Here is a 20,071-nt window from a genome sequence, read left to right as displayed (position 1 = left end):
TCTTAACCACATGAGAAATTGAAACAGAATTAAAATTTTAAGTTAATTTAAAGTAATATTAATAACCCATTAAACGTTAACAGAGATAATATATTTTCACGAAAAATAAATATTTTCCAGAATAAAACAATGTGGTGAGAAGAGTGGATCATTTTACATTTTTGCACATCTCTTATCTGTGTCAGTAGAAGACTTCTGGATTTTCGTATCTGTTTCTACATTCAATCTGTTATTTTGGTTGCGGTGTATACAAAAAATCCAGTGTCACACAGATATGAAGTTGGAAAAGGGAGGAGCATTTTTAATAGCGTTTCCAACTAATTGTGAGTGTTCATCTCTGATATTTCACTGAAGCTACAAAAGTGGTAGTTTCTTAAAGGTTAGTTGCAATCTGAAACGCTATTATTAAATATTTTGTGTTCTGTTCATTAAAACCACAGGGCCATCTTGCGAATTGAATGAATCTTGCACTAATGCATGACTTTTTTAAGTGATGCATTAGGTCACTGAGTGTGCAGCTCTTCCAGGGTTGACACATTTCGTTACAAAATGTCAGAAAATCACAGTTGATAGTATTACCACTGATTCCAGCAGAAAAGTTTGTAAATTTTAGAAAGCTGTCAAACTTGTGGTGGATACAAGTTTTCCAATATTCTAATCTCTTAAGAGGTTCCATTTTATCACTGAGGACAATACTATCAGTTGGTTCCCTTAAAGTGACAGACTAGCTAATTATTAATTTTCAATAAAGTGCCCAATATCCAAGATAGTTTCTCTGTCATTCTTTCAAGTGCAAATGATATTTCATAAAAAAAAAAAAGAGAAAGCTAGTTCAGGTCACAAATTATTTTCCTTGAGACAAACATTGTACTTTGGAATGTAAGAGTGCTTTATGTACACTTCCCACTTCATCACATAGGTTATGAGAAAACTTGGACTCGAGGACGGTGACTTAATAAAGAAAATAACTTTTAATGGTTCAATCAGTATACCTTTAAGTGAAGCTGGTTTTTTGTTTTCTTCCGCAAGTAAGCGAAAGTGAAGTATACAATTCCTATTGAAGTTTGATGACACAGCCTTGGTTCTTGCTAAGTTCACAGCTGACTTACCTCAGTGGAAGTATCAACACGGTGAGAAAGACTAAAAATTTCTTGGTACAAGAAGTCCCCAGGTTAAGAACATCAGATTTATGGACAACTGGTGCTTCAGAGGAAACCCTGGTGGTGTATAAGAGCTATGGCTGCTAACCTAAAAGATCAGCAGTTCAAATCCACCAGGAGTTCCTTAGAAACCCTATGGGGCAGTTCTGCTTTGTCCTATGGGTCGCTATGAGTCGGAATCTACTCCACGGAACACGTTTCGGTTTGGTTTTCGGCTGGTACTTAATGGACTGCTGTAAAGCCTATTTGAGTTGAATACAATGCTTTATAATAACAAATGCCCATACTGCTTTGTGACGCTGTTTAAGATGTTTTAGTGTATTTAGAAGTGTTTCATAAGTGTTTTATATGCATAGAAAAGTAAAATATATTCTATATACTAAGGCAAACATTTGAGTGACTCTCAGTAAGAACCGTATGTACCAGTTCTGACTTACCTACAAATTCATCTTAAAGACAGATTTAGAAATGGATCTCTGTTTGTAATCTGAGGATTGCCTGTAGTGTTACAACAATAGTTTTGACTTCATGGATCTTGTGAAAGGATCTCAGTGATTCTAAGAGTGCCACAGATCACACTTTGAGAACTGCTGTTCTGAATAAACCAGGGAGTCCCCTAAAAGGCTACAGCCTCTTTGCCTCCTCTTTACTTCCCAGAATTCGTCTTCCTGAGGTGGACTGTCTGCCTCCCAAAGTTTAGCTTAGGCCTGTTCCCATGGGCTCTTCTAGAAGAGAACTTACCACCCGGAAATTTAATACCAAAGAATGTCGTCAGTCAGAAAACGGAGGTGGAGGGAACAATGTTTCCTCTTTGTAACTGGGAACATTTGTGCCTGAAGGCATAAGATAAGAGATTTCACTCATGATGTGTTTTGGTTTTGTCACACACCAACTTAATGTATATCCATATCCCAGACAGTTGGAAGTCTGATGCAATTTGTGGGAGAAATAATAAGGGCCCCTCATTATAAATGAATCTAAAGCACCTGATTTGAGATCCGTTAAACCATCAAGAGCAGTCCTGTTAATAGAACTTTCTGTGATGAAGGTATTATATATCTTTGCTGTCCACTACAGTAGCCACTAGACATGTGTGCCTATTGAGCACTTGAAATGTGGCTAGTGCAACCAAGCAGCAGAACTTTTAATTTTATTTTATTAATTTAAATAGCCACAACTGGATAGTAGCTACCATATTTGACAGTACATATCTAGAGTGTTCTGAATTTTTAGTCTCTTCCCCAACATAATACTGTGTGATTTATAGATTGAAGTATATTAAAATGACCTTTATTTGAAAGCCATGGATTTTTCTACATGGGTCTCGGACATATCCTTAAAATACAGAGTGCCCATAAAATTTTAATTAATAGGTATTTAACAAGTAGAGTGTATAGACATTAGCCAAAACAGGACTCATCACCTTAAGGTCACAAGTGTTCACAAATGCCCATCCCTGATGCCAATCCTTGTCTAAATATTGGGATTCATGGTGTGATTGTTTTCTTTAACCTGGTGCACACAAGGAGGCAAACAACTCTCCACTTAGCCCAAGAGAAAGTATTTATTGAATATCACACATATCAAATACCCTGGGGGGGGGCCAAGATGGCTGACTAGGTAGAAGGTACCTCGGATCCCTCTTGCAACAAAGACTCGGAAAAACAAGTGAATTGATCACATACATGACAATCTACGAACGCTGACCATCAAACAGATCTAAAGAGTTGACCTGAGTGACAGGGGAGTGAAAAGCTGCACCCTGAAGCAGCAACCGCCTCTGGAACCCTCGACCCGCTCCACAGCCTTGAGGCCTCACGGTTCCCTGGTGCCCAGTGGCAGGGCTGATTGCAGCTTGCTGACCAGGGCAGGCACGGGACACAGCCCTAACCCCTAGCCCCTGTGATAACCTTCGTAGAGACTCAGCCAGAGCAAGCAGGCTGCACACTGATGCGGCTAAGGAGAGAATGCGCAACCACGGGGAAGCAGCGACTGTTTTCGGAGCTTGGAGCCAGCGTTCCAGTCAGAAAACCTTGGCGCCGGGCTTTGGACTGGGCACAGGAGAGCTGAGCACGGCATCCTGAGATGGCACAAGCACAGGACACAGCCCTAGCCCCCTGAAGTGTCCTCGGGGGAAGCCCAGCCAGCGCCTGCGGGCAGCACAGTGACATGGTTGACAGGAGAAGAAGTCACAGGGAGGCAGTGACTGGTTTTGGAGCCTGGAGTGCAGCGTCCCAGCCGGAGAACCTTGGCGCTGGACTTTGGACTGGGAGCAGAGGAGCTGACCACGGCTTCTGAGACAGCACAAGACTTCTGAGACGCGGGCCTGACCCTCAGGGGCAATCTCGACCCAGCCAGCGCACACAGGCTACACGCCCCTCGGGAATCTCAGATAAAACAGTCATCACCAAGCAAGATAAGTCACTTTGTCTATATTGCTGGGTGCTACAAATCACCAAGTTCATATGGAAGGGAAAGAAGCCCCGGATAAGTAAAGCATTACTGAAAAAGAAGAAGAAAGTGAGAGGCCTCACTCGACCTGATTTTCGAACATATTATACAGCCACAGTAGTCAAAATAGCCTGGTACTGGTACAACAGGCACATAGACCAATGGAACAGAATTGAGAACCCAGATATAAATCCATCCACATATGAACAGCTGATATTTGACAAAGGCCCAGTGTCAGTTAATTGGGGAAAAGATAGTCTTTTTAACAAATGGTGCTGGCGTAACTGGATATCCATTTGCAAAAAAATGAAACAGGACCCATACCTCACACCAAGCACAAAAACTAACTCCAAGTGAATCAAAGACCTAAACATAAAGACTAAAACGATAAAGATCATGGAAGAAAAAATACGGACAATGTTAGGAGCCCTAATACAAGGCATAAACAGAATACAAAACATTACTAAAAATGACAAAGAGAAACCAGATAACTGGGAGCTCCTAAAAATCAAACACCTATGCTCATCTAAAGACTTCACCAAAAGAGTAAAAAGACCACATACAGACTGGGAAAGAATTTTCAGCTGTGACATCTCTGAGCAGCGCCTGATCTCTAAAATCTATACGATTCTGTTAAAACTCAACCACAAAAAGACAAACAATCCAATCAAAAATTGGGCAATGGATATGAACACGCACTTCACTAAAGAAGATTTTCAGGTAGCTAACAGATACTTGAGAAAATGCTCTTGATCATTAGCCATTAGAGAAATGCAAATTAAAACTACGATGAGATTCCATCTCACTCCAACAAGGCTGGCATTAATCCAAAAAACACAAAATAATAAATGTTGGAGAGGCTGCGGAGAGATTGGAATTCTTATACACTGCTGGTGGGAATGTAAAATGGTACAACCACTTTGGAAATCTATCTGGTGTTTCCTTAAAAAGTTAGAAATAGAACTACCACACAACCCAGAAATCCCACTCCTCAGAATATATCCTAGAGAAATAAGAGCCTTTACACGAACAGATATATGGACACCCATGTTTATTGCAGCACTGTTTACAATAGCAAAAAGCTGGAAGCAACCAAGGTGTCCATCAACGGATGAATGGATAAATAAATTATGGTATATTCACACAAAGGAATACTACGCATCGATAAAGAACAGTGATGAATCTGTGAAACATTTCATAACGTGGAGGAACCTGGAAGGCATTATGGTAAGTGAAATTAGTCAGATGCAAAAGGACAAATATTGTATAAGACCACTATTATAAGATCTTGAGAAATAGCTTAAACTGAGAAGAACACATCCTTCTGTGGTTACGACAGAGGGGAGGGAGGGAGGGCGGGAGAGGGTTATTTACTCATCAGTTAGTAGATAAGAACTACTTTAGGTGAAGGGAAGGACAATACTCAATACAGGGAAGGTCAGCTCAACTGGACTGGACCAAAAGCAAGGAAGTTTCCTGGATAAACTGCTTCGAAGGTCAGCGGAGCAAGGGCGGGGGTTTGGGGACTATGGCTTGAGAGGACATCTAAGTCAATTGGCAAAATAAATTCTATTAAAAAAACATTCTGCATCCCACTTTGAAGTGTGGTGTCTGGGGTCTTAAATGCTAACAAGCGGCCATCCAAGATGCATCAATTAGTCTCAACCCACCTGGATCAAAGGAGAATGAAGAACGCCAAGGTCACAACATAATTATGAGCCCAAGAGACAGAAAGGGCCACATGAACCAGAGATTTACATCATCCTGAGACCAGAAGAACTAGATGGTGCCCGGCCACAACCTATGACTGCCCTGACAGGGAGCACAACAGAGAATCCCTGAGGGAGCAGGAGGACAGTGGGATGCAGACCCCAAATTCTCATAAAAAGACCAGACTTAATGGTCTGACTGAAACTAGAAGAATCCCGGCGGTCATGGTCCCCAAACTTTCTGTTGGCCCAGGATAGGAACCATTCCAGAAGACAACTCATCAGACATGGAAGGGACTGGACAGTGGGTTAGAGAGAGATGCTGATGAGGAGTGAGCTACTTGGATCAGGTGGACACTTGAGACTGTGTTGGCAATTCCTGTCTGGAGGCGAGATGGGAGGGTAGAGAGGGTTAGAAACTGGCAAAACGGTCACGACAGGAGAGACCGGAAGGAGGGAGAGGGCTGACTCATTAGGGGGAGAGTAAATGGGAGTATGTAGTAAGGTGTATATAAGTTTATATGTGAGAAACTGACTTGATTTGTAAACTTTCACTAAAAGCAAAATAAAAATTATTAAAAAAAAAAACACTGTAGGCTCTGTAGATATATTTTGTAAACTATGAAACATGAACTTAAAACCTTAGAATTCAACTACCTTATAATTCTTTGCCTATTGCTCTCTCTGCTTCCCCCAAATTCAAGTATTTTCTCTGTTTCCCTTCACCCTCAGACCCCTTTTCCTCACTGTTTCTACCTAGATAAAAATATACATGAAATATTTACAATCATGGAGTGAAAAAAGATTCTCTAAGCATGAAACAAAGTTGAAAAACTCTAAAGAAAAATTAAAAACTTCTCTATGGCAAATGCAAACTCGCAAATATCCAAGTAAAAGCCCATAATCAAACTCAAAGACACATAAAACAATTTGGCAGACAAAAGGGTAATGTGCTGATGCCCTTCAGCCAGAGACCACCAAAGACTACAGAAACATACCTGTAGTTGAACAAGTTGTTTTTATCATATGTTTCAGCAAGGGAGAACGCATACCATAGGGAACCATGGGGCCTCTTTATGTGGAGGTGAGAAAGAACTTCTTATAAGATTTGGCTTTACTTCAGTGATTTTAGCCATTGCCATCGAGTCATCTGGGGAGGGAGGAGGAATCAGGGTTTCCTCTAGACCAAGTGCTGTCAGAAAGCTGAGGCAACTCCATGATTGTGTATGTCAATAAATCTTATCTCTCGGGAAGGCAGACTAGAGTGAGGATGAAGCTGTAATTGGTAACAGTATTCAAAATTATGGAGTGATCTTGTTTTGTCTCAATTTAGAATGGTCTCAGAGTAACCTTGTCTGATAAATTGGTGTCTTATGAGATGATTTATGTCCAACAGGAGAATAACATGGCCTAGCTATGAGTGCCAGGCCAGCTTCTAACAACCTGAAGTGTAGGTGTGAGTGGCAGATCACTTCCTGGATGTCAGAACTGCCTTTCTCCCCCTCCTTTCTTAAGTTTAGTATTTTAACATTTAATAGTCCCAATTAGAAAATGATCAAAGATTACTAGAAAGCAGTTTGGAAAAGAAGAAATACAGATGTCAAACGAATATATCATAAATAAATGTGAGCAAAAATAAAAATACGGAATAAGAAATGGGAAAAAATTTAGCTTGGCAAAGATAAAAATAATAAAGTATTGACTAGAGTGTAGGTTAAACATACTGTCATAGAGGTTGATGGGATAAAAACTGGTACAAAATTTCTAAAAGACATTTTTGCAAAATGTCTCAAGAATTTAAGTTTGCTAACATAATGACAGAAAAATTTCTCTTTCAGGGAGTTATCCTGAGAAGATAACCACACATTTTTATGGATTGAATTGTATCCCCCAAAATATGTGTTGTAAATCCTGACCCCAGTATCTCTGGTTATAATCCCATTTGAGAAAGGTTTTCTTTGTCATGTTAATAAGGCAGGATTAGTATAGGGTGTGTCTTAAATCAATCTCTTTTGAGATATAAGAGAGATTAAATAAGCAAGCAACAGAAGCAGAAGTGGGAGGAGATGTCAAGCCACAGGAAGATTGCCCAGGAGCAGAAGGTCCAAGATCCAAGGCTCTTCCTCCAGAGCTGACAGAGGAAGCATTCCCCTAAAGCTGGCACCTTGAATTCAGACTTCTAGCCCCCTAAACTGTGAGAAAATAAATTTCTGTTGGTTAAAGCCACTCATTAATGGTATTTCTGTTATAGCAGCACTGGATAACTAAGACAGAATTTGGTACCGAGAAGTGGGGTGCTGCTCTAACAGATACCTAAAATATGAAGCACTTTTAGATTTGGGTAATGGATACAGGTGGAAGATAAGAGTAAATGCCTAGATTGCCTTGAAGAGACTGTTGGTAGAATTATGGACCCCAAAGGCAATCTGGTTAGGGCTCAGAAAGAAGTGAGGAAAGCGATACAGTCTTAGAGAATACATATAGTGCCAGCAACAGAAGTTGCTAGAAATGTGGATGTTAAATGTGCTTTTGGTGAAGCTTTGAAAGAGCAGACAATGGAGAAAGGGCAATATTTTTTATGCAGTGGTAAAGAACTTGTCTGAATTATGTGCAAATGTTTGGTGGAAGTTAGAACTTGCAAGTGATGAAAAGTGGGTATTTAGCTGAGGAGATTTCTAAGGAAGATCTTAAAGGGGCTGTGTGGTTTCTCCTTGCCACTTATAGTAAAATGCAAGAGGAAAGAGATGGACTTAAAAATGAACTGTGCAAAATGTACAAAACTTAAAGATCTGGGAAATTCTGTTGTACAAACTAAGGACATGTGGTCTAGAATTTTCATCAAGGACCTAGCTACACAACCTTTTGTTAAAGAGATTAAGCCTGTGACTGATGGATCTAACCAACTACCACAGCAGAAAACCCATCAGCTTAGACTGAGAGGGACAGAGAAAGAACAAAAGGAAAGACAGCGTCTGCCTGTTGGAAATTTACAGGCAGGAAACAGGCCAAAGGAGCTACCTCTGTTGTCCTCCAAGAAAAGAAAAGAACAATCTGTGGAGCAGCTTGGAGATCAGCAGTACTGTTGGAAGGAACATGGGAAGCAGGGCTGCATCCGTTTCAAACTGTGGAGTCATGGCCTCCTAGGTTTAAAAGAGATCTTCACCAAATCAGTTCCACAGTTTGGGGCTGCTGTTTGGAGTGCCAGGGGGATGGGGCTGCTACCTAAAGTTGAGGGAGCAGGATTGCCATGCCCAAGGAAAAGAAGAACAAAGATTGCTGGGGCCCAGGGGGTGGAGTCACCACTCAGAAGGACTAGGAGAATGGGGCCACCCAAAGACAAGGGAGCAGAGTTGCCATCTCAGTGTACCTGGAAGGCAGAGCTGAAGCCCAGGGCCAAAGGGCCTCCACTCAGAATCCAGAGGGCAGGGCCATTGCCCAGATGGTCCCAAAGAACAAGTGTTGAGGCTAGTAAAAATTGTTCTGCTGGGTTTTGGACTTGCTTAGTGCCTGTTATCCCTTCTTGCCCTCCATTTTCTCCCATTTGTACTGGAAATGTCTACCTTGTACCTGTTCCACCATTATACCTTAAGAAACAGATAACTTGTATTCCAGATTTCAGAGGTTAGTAGAGGAATTTTGCTCCAGTATGGAATAGCCTAAAGTGACACCCATATTTGATGTAGATGATTCAGAGGGTGAGATTTTGGACTTGGAGTTGATTGAAGATTTTTGGGATGACGTGATTGGGTGAATATGTTTTGCATGTGAGAAGGACACGAATATTGGGGGTCAGTGGGTGGAAAGTTACGGATTGAATTGTGTCCCCCAAAAACATGTGTTATAAATCCTAACTCCTATATCTGTGATCATAATCCCATTTGGGAATGAGATTTCTTTGTTATGTTAATAAGACAGGATTAGTGTAGTGTGTGTCTTAAATCAATCTTTTTTGAGATACAAAAGAGATTAAACAAGGGAGTAAGAGGAGCTGAGATGGGGGAAGAGAGATGCCAAGGCATGTGAAGATTGCCCAGAAGCAGAAGCTCAGAAGACACAAGGACCTTTCTCCAGAGCCGACAGAGGGAGAAACAATTCCCCTAGAGCTGGCACCCTGAATTTGGACTTCTAGCCTCCTAAACTGTGAAAAAATAAAATTCTGTTAAAGCCATGTTCTCAAAATTATGTGTATTAGGATGGTCCTTGAATTGCAGTTTATAAAAGCAAAAGAATAAAAACAACCTAAATGTTATAAACAATATAGCGTTGACAGCTATGAATAGTGGAACACTTAATATGTGTCAGGCCATAATACCATGTATTTTACATAGATAGTCAAATTAATCCTCTGTGGTTTTTTTTTTTTCTTATGTAAAAGTCATAAGGTAGACTATACATTATTTTTTTTACAAATAGGGAGAGGGAGACTCGGGGTGGTTAAGGAGGTGGTGGGGCTGAGGTTGAACCCAGGGCATTTTCTCTCAGAGGCCTTGTTGACTCATCTTCCATTGATTCCCCGTCCCCCAGATAGGCATGAAGATTCTGCATCCCATGCAAGTGGACTGTCTCAAGGTCTCAGAATATCCTATGACCGAGGACTCCTAGGCTCAGAGCTCAGGAGGACATCAAGGGGCAGTGTGACTAACTGCCCAAATCACACTGAAGTCCCTCTGGAGTATATTTTGAGGCTTTTGATGAGTTAGGAACTCTGATACATACTGGAGATACAGTGAAAACTAAAAGGGAGACCCTCATGATATGGGACATGCATGTATGAGGAAGATGGGCATTTACAAAAAAAAAAAAAAATTTACAAAGTTAAATGTAAAATCACTACTGAGCTAAGTGCTGAGAGGGAAAACTCATGATATCATGAAAGCAGATAACCAGGAGACTTAACAGGTCCCCTACTGCTATTATGAGTAATATCTAAATGATGTAAGATATGACATTTATGAAACAATAATGAATTATATACCATCAGAAAACAAGAAAGAGCCTTTGGAATTTAAAAATAGGATCATAGCAATGAAAAAATCAATAGATGAATCAGAAGATAAAAGTTACACTTCCCACAAAGTAGTACAAAATTGAAAATCGATGGCAAAGAAGAAAGAAAAACTACAAGAATTTTATACTATAAGTCAGGGAATTATAAAAACCTGATAATACATGTTTCAGAAAGAATTGAGAGGAGGAAATGATTAAAAACAATTTGAGTAAGTGTCCTCGAGTTTACAGACAAAAGTTTACAGTTTAAACGGCCCCAACCAAGTTCTTACTACGGTAAATGAAAATAGATCTGCATGAAGACACATTGCAAGGAAATTTCAGAAAGAGAATGAAAAAGAAGAGATCCTAAAAACATCAAGAGGGAACAAAAAGCGGCATCTCTGGAAGCTGAAAGACATTGAAGCAATGCCTTCCTGATTCCAAGGAAAAGTATTTCCAGCACAGAATTCTATACAAAGCCAAAACGTTAAGTGGTAGAGTAGCGTAAAGAAATTTTTGGATGTTTATTTAGGGTTTCAGTATTTTACTTGCCATGTCCCCTTCCTCAGGTTACTAATGGACGAAGTGGGAAACAAAAATGATGGAGAAAACAAAAAATGGGAAACACGTGGGGAGAAAAGGGTGCTCTGGTCTGTGTCCTCAGCCCTGTGGCCACACAGAGGGGCGCGCCCTCTCTGCTCTCTCAAATTCTGACTGAGCAGTTCTAGATGGGTTGGCATGATAAGCCTGGCCAAGATGCTGACCTAGTGTTTGGCCATCGGTGTAGGGATGAAGGTTCCTCTGAACAACCCTGGACTCCACAGGGGTCAGGCTCCGGGCTGCAGGAGGCATTGGAGGAGAGGAGAGCTCAGGAGCCTTGTGCCATCTCTGAGGTTTTCATTTCTTCTCTCCATTACCACTCTCTCCACCCTTGAGAGCAACACTTGGGAAAACTGAACTGGAGGTAACCTTCTTGTATTCCCTACTCCTTTTCTGTGCACTATCTTTTGCATTTGTCAGTTTGTCCTACTGTGGGGGCTTGCGTGTTGCTGTGACGCTGGAAACTATGCTGGTATTCAAAAACCAGCAGGGTCACCCACGGTGGACAGGTTTCACCTGAGCTTCCAGACTAAGACAGGCTAGGAAGAAGGACCTGACAGTCTACTTCTTAAAAGAATTTGCCGGTGAAAACTTTATGAATAGCAGCAGAACATTGTGTGATATAGTGCTGGAAGATGAGCCCCCCAGGTTGGAAGACACTCAAAATACACAGTGGCTGCAACAATGAGCTCAAGGATAACAATGATAACGAGGATAACACAGGACTGGACAGTGTTTTGTTCTGCTGTACATACATATGGTCGCTATGAGTCAGAACCGACCTGATGACACCTAACACCAATAACATCTTTTAAATTTTAGCATAGTTGTAGATTTATGTATTGTTAGCATCTTACGTTACTACAATAGTACGTCTGTCACAGCTAACGAAGCAATGTTGATACATCATAATTAACTACATACTTTATTCGGAGCCCTGGTGGCATAGTGGTTAAAGTGCTTGGTTGTTAACCTCAACCGAAAGGTCTGCAGTTCCAATCCACCAGGCTGTCTTTGGGAGAAAGATGTGGCAGTGTGATTCCATAAAGATTTACAGCCTTGGCAACCTTATGGGACAGTTCTACTGTGTCCTATAGAGTCACTCTTTGTTGGAATTGACTCCACAGCGACAGGTTTGGTTTTTTGGTACTTTGTTCAGATTTCATTAGTTTTCCGTGTCTCTTTTCTCTATTCCAGGATACCACATTACATTTAGTTGTCATGTTTCATAGGCTCATCGTGGCTATTACAGTTTCTTAGACCTTCCTTGTTTTGATGACCTTTAATAATTTCAAGGAGCACTGGTCAGGTATACTGTAGAATGTTTCTCAATTTCAGTTCTGCTGATGTTTTTCTCAGGTTAGATGGGGGCTATGAGTTTTGGGGAAGAAGACCATAAGACATCATATCTCAACAACCTATCAAGGGTATATAATATCAACTTGATTTATTACTGATGGGGTTAACCTCTATCACCTAACTAAAATAGTATTTCCCTGGCTAAGACAGTGTTTTCCAGGTTTCTCCACTGTGAAGTTACTTTGTTCCTTCTGCTCTCTCTGTACCGTACTCTTTGGAAGTATGTCACTTTGTGAAACCCACACTTAAGGGGTAGGGAGTTAGTCTCCACTCCCTTTGGGGCAAAAAAGCTACATAAATGATTTGGAATTTTTCTGTATAGGTTTGTCTATTTTGCCCCCCACCACTTCTTTATTTAATCACTTGTATATATCGATATGGATTCATGGATATTCTAGACTGCAGGTTCCAGTGTGACAAAGCTCCTGGTGTGTATTTATTTGAGTACAGTGCTTCAAGTACAGTTCTCCATGATCTGAAGACCTGTGAACTAAAGAGATAGTTGTCTGCTCCCACACATGCCCAACATACAATGGTGGGACAGGCATAGGATAACCACTGTGGACATTTTTAAAAAAAGGAAAATGGGAAGCACAAAGGAGCCACAAAGAATTCTGAAATCCATCCAGGCAAATGTTGGAAGTTCTCTGGTTATGACTCAGTCACACTCCTGCATGGGAATAATTCTCCATGGCCCTTGACTCTATACTCTGGAATATTAGCTCCACATTCTGAGTCATCTATCATTTTACATATGTTTGTAGTTCCATACTTTTTACATTCTTCTTTCTGCCAGTAGAATTTAGGGCTCCACAGACTGCTTTTTATTCAGTACTGTCTCTGCTCCTTTCCTTTAAAACTTGTGCTGTTCCCGCTGATCTAATTTTATGAAAAACTTTGTTGAGTTCATTCCATGAGACAAAACCCACAGCCACAAATCTCTTGGAGATAAGCCCTTCTCTACCTCAGGCTTCAGCTAAGAGTGCTGAGGATGAACATCGTTATAGGTCTTGGGAGCTTTACTGTTTGGGAGGATCTGTGAGACACACCCATAGCTCTTTTGAAGGCCTTTTGTCTGACTAAACTGTTCTCTGAGACACCAACTTGAGCTTTTTGAGATTTTACCAAAGGATCTTATAATCTAATCCTCAGCTTCATCTTTAAACTATGCTTCCCTGAGAGTGCCTTGGATTTGATCTTTGCTAGGAAGTCATTTCTGAATTTTAACATTATTTGCCCTTTGGAGAGATTGGAAATCTTCAAAACCAGAAAATCCTGGATTCTTTTAGTTTGACAGATCTTTCTTTAGCACTTCTCTGGAAATTTATTTTGAGCAGCAAGAACACATGGATCCTTTAACACTTTGCTTAGAAATCTCCTTAGGTTAGGTCCCCTAGTTTATTAGGTACATTTTCAACTTTCCAAATTACTGCACGTGATAGTGTTGTTAAACTTTTTGTCACTGTTGTTGTTGTTAGGTACGATCTAATCAGTTCCAACTCATAGTGACCCTATGCAGTACAGAACGAAACACCGCCCAGTCTTGTGCCATCCTCACAATTGTTGCTATGCTCGAACCCATTTTTGCAATCACTGTGTCAATCCATCTCATTGAGTTTCTTCCTCATTTTCACTGACCGTCTATTTTACCAAGCATGATCAGGGACTGATCCTTTCTGATAACGTGTCCAAAGCATGTGAGACATAGTCTTGCCATCCTTGCTTCTAAGGAGCATTCTGGTTGTACTTCTTCCAAGATGGATTTGTTTGTTCTTTTGGCAATCCATGGTATATTCAATATTCTTTGGCAACACCACAATTCAAAGGCAAAACTTCTTCTCTGGTCTTCCTTACTAATTGTCCAACTTTCACATGCATATTAGGCGATTGAAAAAACCATGGCTTGGGTCAGGCACCCCTTGATCCTTAAGGTGACATCTTTGCTTTTCAACACTTAAAAGAGGTCGTTTGTAGCAGATTTGCCCGATGCAATGCGTCTTTTGATTTCTTGACTGCTGCTTCCATGGGCATTGATTATGGATCCAATTAAAATGAAATCCTTGACAATTTCAATCTTTCCCCCATTTATCATGATGTTCCACCACGTGTCTGCCAATTTGTCATACTGTGGGGGCTTGTGTGTTGCTGTGATGCTGGAAGCTATGCCACAGGTATTTAGATACCAGCAGGGTCACCCATGGAGAACAGGTTTCAGCTGACCTTCCAGACTAAGACAGCCTAGGAAGAAGGACCTGGCAGTCTACTTCTGAAAAGCATTAGCCAGTGAAAACCTTATGAATAGCACAGGAACATTGTCTGATATACAGACTAAGACAGACTAGGAAGAAGGACCTGGCAGTCTACTTCTAAAAAGCATTAGCCAGTGAAAACCTTATGAACAGCACAGGAACATTGTCTGATATACTGCTGGAAGATGAGCCCCCCGGGTTGGAAGGCACTCAAAAGGTGACTGGGAAAGAGCTGCCTCCTCAAAGTAGAGTCGACCTTAATGACATGGATGGAGTAAAGCGTTCGGGACCTTTATTCGTTGATGTGGCACGACTCAAAATGAGAAGAAACAGCTGCAAAAATCCATTAATAATTTGAACCTGGAATGTACTAAGTATGAATCTAGGAAAATTGGAAATTGTCAAAAATGAAATGGAACGCAGAAACATCGATATCCTAGGCATAAGTGAGCTGAGATGGACTGGTATTGGCCATTTTGAATCGGACAATCATATAGCCTACTATGCTGGGAATGATAACTTGAAGAGGAATGGTGTTGCATTCATCATCAAAAAGAACGTTTCAAGATCTATCCTGAAGTACAACGCTGTCAGCGATAAGATAATATCCATACGCCTACAAGCAAGACCAGTTAATACAACTATTATTCAAATTTACACACCAACCACTAGGGCCAAAGATGGAGAAATAGAAGATTTTTATCAGCTGCTACAGTCTGAAATTGATTGAACATGCAATCGAGATGCATTGATAATTACTGGTAATTGGAATGCGAAAGTTGGAAACAAAGAAGAAGGATCAGTGGTTGGAAAATATGGCCTTGGTGATAGAAACAATGCCAGAGATCAAATGATAGAGTTTTGCAATACCAACAACTTCTTCATTGCAAATACCTTCTTTCACCAACATAAACGGTGACTATACACATGGACCTCGCCAGATGGAACACACAGAAATCAAATTGACTACATCTATGGAAAGAGACGATGGAAAAGCTCAATATCATCAGACAGAAGAAGGCCAGGGGCCCACTGTGGAACAGACCATCAACTGCTCATATGCAAGTTCAAGCTGAAACTGAAGAAAATCAGAGCAAGTCCACGAGAGCCAACATATGACCTTGAGTATATCCCACCTGAATTTAGAGACCATCATAAGAACAGATTTGACGCATTGAACACTAGTGACCGAAGACCAGACGGGTTATGGAATGACATCAAGGACATCATCCATGAAGGAAGCAAGAGGTCACTGAAAAGACAGGAAAGAAAGAAAAGACCAAGTTGGATGTCAGAGGAGACTCTGAAACTTGCTCTTGAGCGTCAAGCAGCTAAAGCAAAAGGAAGAATTGATGAAGTAAAAGAAATGAACAGAAGATTTCAAAGGGCCTCTCGAGAAGACAAGGTAAAGTATTACAACGACATGCAAAGAGCTGGAGATGGAAAGGGAGGAACACACTCGGCATTTCTCAAGCTGAAAGAACTGAAGAAAAAATTCAAGCCTCGAGTTGCAATAGTGAAGGATTCCATGGGGAAAATATTAAATGACACAGGAAGCATCAAAAGAAGATGGAAGGAATGCACAGAAATATTATACCAAAAAGAATTAGTCGATATTCAACCATTTCAAGAGGTGGCATATGATCAGGAACTGATGGTACTGAAGGAAGAAGTCCAAGCTGCTCTGAAGGCATTGGCAAAAAACAAGGCTCCAGGAATTGATGGAATATCAATTGAAATGTTTCAACAAACAGATGCAGCGCTGGAGGTGCTCACTTGCCTATGCCAAGAAATATGGAAGACAGCTTCCTGGCCAACTGACTGGAAAAGATGTATATTTATGCCTATTTCCAAGAAAGGTGATCCAACCGAATGTGTAAATTATAGAACAATATCATTAACATCACACGCAAGCAAAATTTTGCTGAAGATCATTCAAAAGCGGCTGTAGCAGTATATTGACAGAGAACTGCCAGAAATTCAGGCCGGTTTCATAAGAGGACGTGGAACCGGGGATATCATTGCTGATGTCAGATGGATCCTGGCTGAAAGCAGAGAATACCAGAAGGATGTTTACCTGTGTTTTATTGACTATGCAAAGGCATTCAACTGTGTGGATCATAAAAAACTACGGATAATATTGCAAAGAATGGGAATTCCAGAACACTTAATTGTGCTCATGAGGAATCTGTACATGGATCAAGAGGCAGTCGCTTTCAAACAGAACAAGGGGATACTGATTGGTTTAAAGTCAGGAAAGGTGTGCATCAGGGTTGTATTCTTTCACCGTGCCTATTTAATCTGTATGCTGAACAAATAATACAAGAAGCGGACTATATGAAGAAGAACAGGGCATCAGGATTGGAGGAAGACTCATTAACCACCTGCGTTATGCAGATGACACAATCTTGCTTGCTGAAAGTGAAGAGGACTTGAAGCACTTACTAATGAAGATCAGACCACAGCCTTCAGTATGGACTGCACCTCAACATAAAGAAAACAAAAATCCTCACAACTGGACCAATGAGCAACATCATGATAAATGGAGAAAAGATTGAAGTTGTCAAGGATTTCATTTTACTTGGATCCAAAATCAACAGCCATGGAAGCAGGAGTCAAGAAATCAAAAGACTCATTGCATTGGGCAAATCTGCTGCAAAGGACCTCTTCAAAGTGTTGAAGAGCAAAGACGTCACCCTGAAGACTAAGGTGCACCTGACCCAAGCCATGGTATTTTCAATCACATCATATGCATGTGAAAGCTGGACAATGAATAAGACAGACCGAAGAAGAGTTGACACTTTTGAATTGTGGTATTGGTGAAGAATATTGATTATACCATGGACCGCCAAAAGAACGAACAAATCTGTCCTAGAAGAAGTGGAGCCAGAATGCTCCTTAGAGGCAAGGATGGTGAGACTGCGTCTTACATACTTTGGACATGTTGTCAGGAGGGATCAGTGCCTGGAAGAAGGACATCATGCTTGGCAGAGTATGGGGTCAGCAGAAAAGAGGAAGACCCTCAAAGAGGTGGATTGACACAGTGGCTGCAACAATGAGCTCAAGCATAACAACAATTGTGAGGATGGCGCAGGACCAGGCAGTGTTTCGTTCTGTTGTGTACAGGGTCGCTATGAGTCAGAGCTGACTCAATGGCACCTAACAACAACAACATCATGATATTGCTTATTGGTCCAGCTGTGAGGGTCTTTGTTTTCTTTATGTTCAGGTGTAATCCACACTGAAGGCTGTAATCTTTGATCTTCATTAGTTAAGTGCTTCAAGTCCTCTTCCCTTTCAGCAAGCAAGGTGTGTCATCTGTATAATGCAGATTGTTAATGAGTCTTTCTCCAATCCTGATGCCCCGTTCTTCTTCATATAGTCCAGCTTCTTGGATTATTTGCTCAGCATACAGATCGAATAGGTACTGTGAGAGAATACATCCCTGATGCACACTTTTCCTGACTTTAAACCAATCAGTATCCCCTTGTTCTGTTTGAACGACTGCCTCTTGATCCATGTACAGATTCCTCATGAGCACAATTAAGTGTTCTAGAATTCCCATTCTCCACAATGTTATCCATAATTTGTTATGATCCACACAGTCGAACACCTTAGCATAGTCAATGAAACACAAGTAAACATCCTTCTGGTATTCTCTGCTTTCAGCCAGGATCCATCTGACATCAGCAAATGATAATTTCCTGGTTCCACGTCCCCTTCTGAATCTGGGTTGAATTTCTGGCAGTTCCCTGTTGGTATACTCCCACAGCTGCTTTTGAATAATCTTCAGCAAAAGTTTGCTTATGTGTAATATTAATGATATTGTTCGATAATTCCCACATTTAGTTGGATCAACTTTCTTGGAAATAGGCATAAATATGGATCTCTTCCACGTGGGTGGCCAGGTAGCTGTCTTCCAAATTTCTTGGCATAGACGAGTGAACACCTCCAGTGCTGCATCCGTTTGGTGAAAATCTCAATTGGTACTCGGTCAACTCCCATAGCCTTCTTTTTCGCAAATGCCGTCAGTGCAGCTTGAACTTCTTCCTTCAGTAACATAGGTTCCTGATTATATGTTACCTCCAGAAATGGTTGAACTTAGAGCAATTCTTTTCGGTATAGTGACTCTGGGTATTCCTTCCATCTTCTTTTGATGCTTCTTGTGTCATTTGATATTTTCCCCATAGAATCCTTCAGTATTGCAACTCGAGGCTTGAATTTTTTCTTCAGTTCTTTCAGCCTGAGAAATGCCGAACATGTTCTTCCCTTTTGGATTTCTATCTCCAGGTCTTTGCGCACGTCATTATAATACTTTACTTTGTCTTCTCGAACCGCCCTTTGAAATCTTCTGTTAAACTCTTTTACTTAATTATTTCTTCCTTTTGCTTTAGGTACTCGACATTCAAGAGCAACTTTCAGAGTCTCTTCTGACATCCATTTAGTTCTTTTCTTTGTCTCCTGTCTTTTTAATGACCTCTTGATTCTTCATGTATGATATCCTTGATGTCATTCCACAATTCATCTGGTCTTCAGTCATTTAGTGTTCAAGGCATCAAATCTACTCTTGAGATGGTCTCTAAATTCAGGTGGGATATACTCAAGCTCATACTTTGCCTCTCATGGACTTGTTCTAATTTTCTTCAGTTTTCAACTTGAACTTGCATATGAGTAATTAATGGTCTGTTCCACAGTCACCCCCTGGCCTTTTTCTGACAATATCAAACTTTTCCATGGTTTCTTTCCACAGATGTAGTCAATATGATTCCTGTGCATTCCATCTGGCAGGGTCCATGTGTACGGTCATGGTTTATATTGGTGAAAAAAGGTATTTGCAATGAAGAAGTCGTTCGTCTTGCAAAATTCAATCACGTGATCTCTAGCATCTTTTATATCAACAAGGCTGTATTTTCCAACTACTGATCCTTCTTTGTACCTTCATAACAATCTTGGAAGCTAATATCCTAATTTAAGATTTCAGACTTCCTGGGGATCTGCATTGGAATGTGGTGGTTTGGTAAAAGCCAGGACTGGGTTTCTGCCCAGCCTCATGGGTTCCCTTTTCTTTCCACACTCAGCTCTATCCCTGAGTGGCCTCAAATGCATACCTGTAGACATCCAAATCTGCATGTCCAAGCTCCATATGCATCGCCACAAAGTCACTCCCATCTCCTGTCCACCCCTTGAGCCTCAGGGTGCACATACTAGGCATGTGGTTCACCCTTGGAAAACAAAACCTAGAAAGAGTCCCTGAAGGCCCTAAAAACTCTGGTACATTTGAGGAGAAAATTTCAAAGCCTCATGCACCCACAGTTGGTCTAGAAGGCAGGGGTGTAGGCTCCCAGTCAGCCTGAACTTTTGACCTGGTTCTGAGTGTTCTACATATACCTTGCCCCACGAGGAGGGCCGAGGTGGGGGAAAGCCAGAAAAGGGATCTCAAAAGCATTGGGCCCAGAAAGAGGGTCTTTCTTGCTAGGTCTGAATTTTAGGTCTAAGAGCAGCACCATCAAGTTGTAAATAAGTCTCTCATATTGCATGTAAAGAAAGATAAACT

This window comes from Loxodonta africana, chromosome 1 (assembly GCF_030014295.1).
Source record: "Loxodonta africana isolate mLoxAfr1 chromosome 1, mLoxAfr1.hap2, whole genome shotgun sequence".
NCBI classification, from domain to species: Eukaryota; Metazoa; Chordata; class Mammalia; order Proboscidea; family Elephantidae; genus Loxodonta; species Loxodonta africana.
Note: the sequence above shows the minus strand (reverse complement) of the source record.